The 8,759-nt window shown below is 41.6% G+C and overlaps 1 pseudogene across 1 annotated transcript; it reads right to left on the bottom strand.

Moving 5' to 3' along the window:
• Gm6756 (predicted gene 6756) lies at positions 1 to 1,903 on the bottom strand (annotated as a pseudogene). Its single transcript, NR_076393.1, has one exon. The product of NR_076393.1 is annotated as a predicted gene 6756 (transcript).
• Positions 1,904 to 8,759: the final 6,856 nt, after the last annotated feature.

Below are 8,759 nucleotides of genomic sequence, written 5' to 3'. Positions count from 1 at the left end.
AGTCAATCCAATTATGGGTCTTAGTCAATTAATCTCTCCCAACAATTTTTCTTTTTTTGGAGTTAAAATTCGTTACTAGATATTAGTTCAGGCAGATGCCCTGGTTCTGCGGATCACCTCTCCCTATAGGTCACAGTGAGCAGGTTTCTTCAGAAGAGCCTGTGGGGCTGAGAGTGCTGAGCCCCAGGGTCGGAAGCAGAACTGGAAAGCCTCCAATACATGCTGCTTCCATGTTTCCAGGCTGGGCAGTAGGGAGGAGAGGCCCATGACGTGCCAGGGCTCTCTGTCAGACACCATGGAGGTTTGGTAGGACAGCAGCTGTACACCCGCCTCTGCCAGGAGGCCGATCATAGTGGGCAGCATCACAGGGTTGGAGGGCTGAGCCCAGAATATGAGCAGGGGTTGGCCACTGCGTAGTGGCACCTCTGGTCTGAAGACAGCTCCATTGAGCATCTGCAGCATTGGTGTGGTGCCCTGGACCAAGCCCACAGCTTGGTAGGGGGCACCTGCCAGGGCCACAGTCAGGAGGCATTCCCCGCTGCCCTGCTCCCCTGGAACCCCAGGGTTGTGGGAGGTGGTGATACTGAGGCCAGCCTCTTTCACCAGTAGCTTAGCGTTCACCAAGTTCACGTCTGCCTGCTTAGATGCTTCTTTCAGAAGGCCGACAATGACTGCAGGGCTCAGGCAGGTCCCAGCATTCTTCAGAAACGTTTCTGGGGACACAGAAGGTTGCCCTTGTGTAACCACCTGGATGGTCTCTTTAGGGGAGCCAGCCCAGGCGTGCATCAGTGTGCCTAATGCTTCTGCCAGGCCAATCCAAGGCTTGGTGTGTGGAGAGAAGGCACTGGTGAGGGCCTGGGCGTTCACGACACCTGTTAGAGATTTCCCCTTCACCATTCCCACAAACAGGACTGCTATTTCCTCCCCACAGCGGCTCTGGGCTTCCTTGATGCTGGCACCCAGGTGGGGACAGCTGATGACATTCTCGTGGTCCACTAAGGCCCAGTCCAGTGGTGGCTCTTCTGTAAACACATCCAGTGCAGCCCCAGCACACTGACCAGACTGCAGGACTCAGAGCAGGGCACCTTCATCCACAATGCCTCCTCGAGCACAGTTCATCACTCACACGCCTTTCTTGCACTGAGCAAAGGTGCTGTCATTCAACAAGCCTGTGGTGGAGGGCAGGAGTGGGGTATGGACAATTATGAAGTCATGGAGAGGCCAGATCTCCACCAGCGGCAGCTGCTGAACACCAAAGGAGGCCGCAACTTCAGGAGAGATGATGGGGTCATAGCCTACAGTCTTCATTCCGAAGGACTGCATTCGGGTGGCCACCTCTCTTCTGATTCTGCCGAGGCCAAGAATTCCCAGTGTCTTCCCGTTCAGTTCTGTCCCCATGAACTTCTTCTGGTCCCATTTGCCATCTTTCATCGAAGCCGTTGCCTGGGGAATCTGCCTGGCCAGGCACATGATCATCCCACAGGTGAGCTCCACAGCACTGAGGCTGTTCCAGTTGGGGGTGTTCATGACTAGGATGCCCTTCCTCGTGGCAGCCTCCAGATCCACATTGTCCACGCCTGTGCCAGCCCTGCCCATCACCTGGAGCTTCTCTGCTGCATTGATGACATCAGCAGTGACCTTAGTAGCTGACCGGACAATGAGGCCTTCACAGTCCTGGAGTTCAGCTATCAGCTCCTCCTGCTCAAGTTCTGCTTCTCCACCACCTGCAGCTCTCCATCTTGCAGGATCTTCCAGCAGCAGGGGTCCAGGCTGTCACTGATGAGTACTTTGCGCAGATTTGTGAAGGCTGTTGCTAGAGTCGGGTCTTAGAATCAGTTGCTCTGGGTGGGCAGAAGCACTTAGTTCAGGAAACTGCAGGCAGGGCTGGCTCCGGTGACTGGGCCAACAATTTTTTAAATCATTAAGAGTTTGTAATTTGTCTCTCCAGATAATTAATATAATAGTCACTGTGTGGTTTTTTTTTTTCAGGAGCTATTTGTAATACCCAGCCAGACAAGACTCTTCATCAAACATTTTTCCTAAGGTGTCTGCATCTGAATCAGACAGCAAGATGTCATTCACATAATGGTAAATTATGGGTTAGAGAAACTGCTTACAAATGACTGTTGTATAAAATTTTGACATAAAATCTGACTACTAAACATTCTTTGTGGGAGAGCTTGTCAATGATAACTTTTTACTATTATTTTAAGTCAATACTGAGAAATCAAACCTTTCCCTATCGTGCTCATGCAAAGGGATTGTGAAAAGGCAGTCTTAAAGCAATCACTATAATAGGCCATGCCTTAGGTAACAAAGAAGGCAATGAAATTCCCGGCTATAAAGAACTCATTTGGCTGAATGATTTTACTGATTCTTCTCAGATCTGTTAACTTCCTCCGTTTTCCAGATTTAGTTTTAATGTTAAATACAGGAGAACTCCAAGGGACTCATCTATATGTTGATCATCCAGCTGCACTTGGACTAGCTTTTCTAGTTCCTATAACTTTTCCTTTGTCATAAGCCATTTTTCTAACCCAAATAGGTTTGTCAGTTTGCCATTTTAGTGGTAGAGCAGGTAGTTTCCTACTAGCAGTGGCTCCCTCATATACAGTTCAAGAGTCAGTCTCTCCTGTATCCTATTTTTGGACAGCCTGGACAGTCTGTAACTGTCTTTGATAACATTTTTAAATTTCTTTATTAGAAACTTCTCTTTTACAGCATGTCTCTAAAGTTGGAGGAATGCTAACCTTTTATTATCACTGTTGAGGTAGATTTCTTTGCCAGAGATTTATGACTATATTAGTCACATGTGGCCCTAATTTTCATATTTAACCTTCTGGTCTTATGCATTTAAGACATTTTAGACTTTATTTTACCAGAGACAATATTCCCAATTTCTAAGAGTTGTGTAGGTAAACTTTGAAGTGGCCAAGCCAGATTCCAGTAATCTTGTGATATTATCGTTACATATTCTTGTGGATACACTAAGCATTCCATCTCAACTCCATATAACTGTAGTTTTAACTTTTGTCTCTTATCATTTATACTAGTTTGACAAAATATCTGGTTTGGGTACCTGTAGAATCTCTTGTTTTATCCAAAGGAGCTGCTCTATCTCTGTTAAATAATTTATTTAAGTTTTAAGCAGTTGTTTATCCTATCAGGCTTTGATTTTTCTAGTTGTTTTTCAGAACAGACTTTGCTTGGTTGACAGGAAAGGAACGGATCATGCTGGTTTTGGTTGGGCCTTGAGTGAGGCCCCTTAGTCAGCACTCTGACATTAAGGAATTACTTCCAATATCTTTCAATGGCCTACATTCATGAGCTCTATATCTGTCCTTTCCATATATTCTACATTTCATGGAAAATGTTCTCACTGAATTGTTATTAGTAAAAAATATATCCTTAGGACCTGTTTGTCTACAGTCCTTTAGGGAATGATATGATCTTTCATGGCCACAGCAATGGGCTTTTTGTGTTTTTATATCTTCTGTATTTTTTTTTGTTCAACCACAACTGAATTTTGTGAGCATTAGATTCTATATATGCTGTAGTTTTAATCCATTCATAAAGAAGTGTGGATCTGACCCTTATAGTCTAACAACCCTTTTGCATTCAGCATCAGCACATTCAAAAGCTAAAGATTTAATTAAAATTGTCTCTATACGCTGGGTTATATTTGTAAAAGATTCAGATCATCCCTTTTGTTTAAACTTATCCCAAGTACCTAAGGCTATTGTATAACATTGTTCTAAGATGGCATCTTCAAAGGTAATCTGTAATCTTAATTTGGAATATGGACCTTCACCTAGTTACTTATCCTTAATAATGTCAATGCCTCTAGACCAATTTCGTTGCTTCAAAATTGAAACCCCATCTTTCTACCATGTTAGCCATTGTAGTTGAAGACAAGGCTCTAACAGGGCTGCCAACAAATTTCTCCAGTCTTTTGGAACTATACCATTTTGTGCAGCCTAGTTATTATGTATGTTTTACATGTGGCAAATATAAGCCATAGGTTGTTACTTCTTCCTTAAATCTCTTTAAGCCTTGTGTCTTTGTGGGCCACAACTCAAATTTGTAATAACCTTGTGGATTTTTTTTCAATCTGGTCAATTTCCTTATCAAGGCGGGAAAAATAATTTTACTTTTTTAATGGATGCAGACTGCCTTTTTGCACTCTTGTCACAAGGTAGTGTTGCAGGCTTTTAGATTGGGTTCATCAGTAATTTCTTCATGATTCAGAGAATTGTCTATTTTGTTCTATTGTTTGTAACTTAACAAGAAATTTTGTAGTGTTTACATTATCTAAATCTGCTTTCTTCTGATCTCTATTTAAAAGGATATATAAAATTGCAATTATTATTGAAAATACACTTATTTCTATGCTTATAAGTGAAATAAAGTTATACAGAATCAAGATGCCCTGTGTCATTATGGTTATTCTCTATTTTTAACACAGAAAATATTTTCTCATAAATAAATCACACCTGCATATTCATATGCATATACCCATATTAGTTCCTATATATATTACACGAACATACACAAAAAAATGAAAAGAAAAAGAAGAAATTATGCATGGTGATAAATACCTGCAATATCAGCCTTAGCATGCAGAAGGAGGAGGATCAGAAACTGAAAATCATTTTTGGATACATAATGAACTTAAGGCCAGCCTTGGATATGTGAAGCCATGACTCAGGTTGGATAGAAGAAAAGAGAAGAAAGGGAAGGGGGACAATTCAATAACACAGTGTCATATAATCCAGTAACTTTACTCCAGAATTTCCATCCAAAAGAAATAAAAAATAGTTACAAAACACTTTACCCAGATCCTGTGCTCCAGTCCCCCCACCCCACCCACTCACAGAGACAGCTTGACCATTAGGAGTTCTGACACCCCCTTGACCATTAGGAGTTCTGACACCCAGGCTCACATATGAATCCCCCTGTACTGCCACAATACCTGGCCTAACTGAGAAATACCTGGCCTAACTGAGACTCCCTGGGCCCATAAGACACAGAATCTCCCACCCTGCCAGTGACAGACCTTCATTCTGCTTCACATCTATGCCCAGGAGGAGATCCTGTGGTCCAGTCCTCCCACACCCAGCCCATCCACACCCAGAGACAGCTTGAGCCCCCAGGGGTTCTGATACAGCCAGGCTCACAAATCAGATGCTACAGACACATGCCCATACCCAGAGACAGCCTTATCCCAGGAGACCCAACATAACAAACCTCAGAGGAGGGACAGTCTCCAGTCAGAGACAGCAAGGTCAGTTAACTCCAGAGATAACCAGATGGTGAGAGGCAAGTGCAAGAACAAAAGCAACAGAAACTAATGCCACTTGGCAACATCAGAATCCAGCTCTCCAATCACAGCAAGTCCACCATGACACACCTGAAGAACAAGACTCTGACCTAAAATTCCATCTCATAAAGATGATAGAGGAATTTAAGGAGGACATAAATAATTCCCTTAAATATAGAGCAGAGGTTTATCAGGTAGAAGCCCTTAAAGAAGAAACACATAAATCCCTTAAAGAAGTACAGGAAAACACAATAAAACAGGTAAAGGAATTTAATAAAAACCATCCAGGATCTAAAAATGGAAATAGAAGCAATAAAGACATCACAAAGGGAGAGAACCTTAGAGATGGAAAACCTAGGAAAGAGAGCGGGAGTCACAGATGCAAACACCACCAAAAGAATACAAGAGATAGAAGAGAGAATCTCAGGTGTAGAAGATACCATAGAAAACATAGACATAAAAAAAAATACAAAGTACAAAAAGGTCCTAACCCAAAACAATCAGGAAATTCAGGACAAATGAAAAGACCAATAAGAATATAGAGAATCTCAGGTGTAGAAGATACCATAGAAAACATAGACATAAAAAAAAATACAAAGTACAAAAAGGTCCTAACCCAAAACAATCAGGAAATTCAGGACAAATGAAAAGACCAATAAGAATATCTATATCTATATCTATATCTATATCTATATCTATATCTATATCTATATCTATATCTCTATCTCTATCTCTATCTCTATCTCTATCTCTCTATCTCTATCTCTATCTCTATATCTATATCTATATCTATATCTATATCTAAGAATAATAGATATAGAAGAGAGTGAAGAGTCCCAAATTAAAGGGCCAGTAAACATCTTCAAAAAGATTATAGAAGAAAACTCCCCTATCCTAAAGCAAGAGATGCACATAAACATAGAAGAAGCCTAAAGAACACCAAGCAGATTGGGCCAGAAAAGAATTTCCTCCCATCACATAATAATCAAAACACCAAATAAAAAGAACAAAGACAGAAAATTCAAAGCGATAAAGGAAAATGGTCAAGCTACATATGAAGGCAGACCAACCAGAATTGCATCAGACTTCTCAGCAGAGACTCTAAAATCAAGGAGATCTTGGGCAGGTGTCATACAGACCCTAAAAGAACAAAAATGCCACCCAAGACTATTATACCCAGCAAAAGTCTCAATTACCATAGATGGAAAACGCAAGCTATTCTATGACAAAACAAAAATCTTTCCAATAAACCAGCCTTACAGAGGACAATAGAAGGAAAACTCCAACACAAACAGGGAAACAACGCTAAGAAAATCTAAGAAATTAATCTTCTTACAACAAACCCAAAAGAAGAGAACCATACAAACATAATTCCACCTCTAACAACAAAAATAACATGAAGCAACAAACATTGATCTTTAATATGTCTCAACATTAATGGACTTAACTCCCAATAAAAGACATAAGCTAACATACTGAATATGTAAATAGGACCCAGGATTTTGCTGCACACAAGAAACACACCTCAGTTACAAAGGCAGATCCTACCTCAGAGTAAAAGGCTAGAAAAAATATTTTCCAAGCAACTGGTCCCAAGAAACAAACTGGAATAGCCGTTCTAATGTGCAATAAAATGGACTTCCAACCAAAAGTTACCAAAAAATATGGGTAAGGTTACTTCATATTCATCAAAGGAAAGAATGTGGATTTTGGGACTTTGGATTTGGAAGCAGTGGGATGCTTTAAATGGGGTTTAATGGGTCATACTAGTAGGAATATGGAAGACTTTGTTTCTGGGAGTAATTTGAACTGTGTTGACTGGGCCCAAGAGATTTCAAAGGAGAAAACTTTCAGAATGTGGCATAAAGACTGTTTGTGATATTTTGGTGAAGAATGTGGCTACTTTTTGCCCTTTTCTGAAAAGTCTGCCTGAGGCTAAGGTGAAGAGACTCAGATTAATTGCATTGACAAAGGAAGTTTCAAAAAAAAGCCCAGCAGAGACTTTGTTCTCTGGTTAAATCTTATGAAGAGAATTTTGAACAAGCATAGCAAGCTTAGAAAGGAAAACTATAAAATATATGGTTCGAGTATTAAAGGGGTACCAGGAAGTGAAATGGAGCAAAATCCTGTATTTTAAGAAATAACAGATTAAGGGAGTGGGACCTTGGGGCAAGATCTAAATTTAGATCCAGGCATGGCGGTACACACCTTTAATCCCAGGAGAAAGGCATGCTGATCTCTGTGTTTAAGGTCAATCTACAAAGCAAGATCCAGGATAGCCAAGCTTAGGCAGTGAAGAGTTTGAAAACAGAAAGCCAGTGACAATGTAATAGTACAAGCTGGTCATGTTCTAATTCCTGCAAGGAGCAGAACTCGGCAGCTTCAGCCATGTGGCTCTGACTCTAGAGTTAAAAATGGAAGGAACTATTGGGACAATTGATGCTGGTTAGCTGGAGCTAAGAAATTAGCAGTGATTATGAAGAGACCAGCATCCTGAGTCAGGTAATCCAGACCCAAGAGTAAACATATAAGTGTATATTAGCCATAAAATACAGGATATACATATTATATTCCACATACCCAAAGAAATTAACAAGAAGAAACAAGGATGCCTGAATTTCACTTAGAAGGAGGAATAAAATGGTGGTAGGAGGCAAATGGAGGAAGGGAACTTGGTGGGAGAAGGGAAGGGGAAGAATGGGGGGAGGAGTTAAGGAACAGGTGTGGAGAGAAACAGGAAATATGGCCAGATAATCATGAGAATAAATGGAAATCTGTAGCTGACAGGGTGGGGGTGGGGAGAATCAAGGGATGAGCCAGAGAACAGAGATAGAGGAGGCTCCCAAGAATCAATGTGGGTAACTTTAGCTGAGACTCACAGCAGTGGGGATGTGGAATGTGAAGACACCACCTCCTGTAGTCAGGCAGGAACCTCAGTGGAGCAATAGGGACACCAACAACAGAACTTTGAACCCAAAAATGTATCCTATCTACAAGAAATGCAGGTATGAGGTTGAGGTGGGGGATGGAGCAGAGACTGGGGGAATGGCCAAGCACAACTAAACAACCAGCACAACTAAAGACCTATCCATGGGCAAACACCATCCCTGACACTATTAATGATACTGTTATGCTAGGAGACAGGAGTCTAGCATGGCTGTCCTATGAGAACCTCCACCCAGCATCTGACTCATATGAATGCAAAGACCCATAGCCAAACAGTGGATGGAACTTGAGAACTATTATGGAAGAGTTGGGGGAAGGACTGAGGGTACCGAAGGTGATAGGAACTCCACAGGAAAACCAACAGAGACCTGGACCCTTGAGGGCTCTCAGAGACTGAACCAGCAACCAAAGAACATATTCCAGCTGTATGTAGGCCCCCTGCATGTATGTAGCAGATGTTTAGCTCTGTCTTCATGTGGATCTGGAACAACTG

Source organism: Mus musculus, chromosome 18 (genome assembly GCF_000001635.26).
Source record: "Mus musculus strain C57BL/6J chromosome 18, GRCm38.p6 C57BL/6J".
NCBI classification, from domain to species: Eukaryota; Metazoa; Chordata; class Mammalia; order Rodentia; family Muridae; genus Mus; species Mus musculus.
The sequence above is the reverse complement of the archived record's forward strand: the minus strand, read 5'-3'. Positions and strand labels throughout refer to the sequence as shown.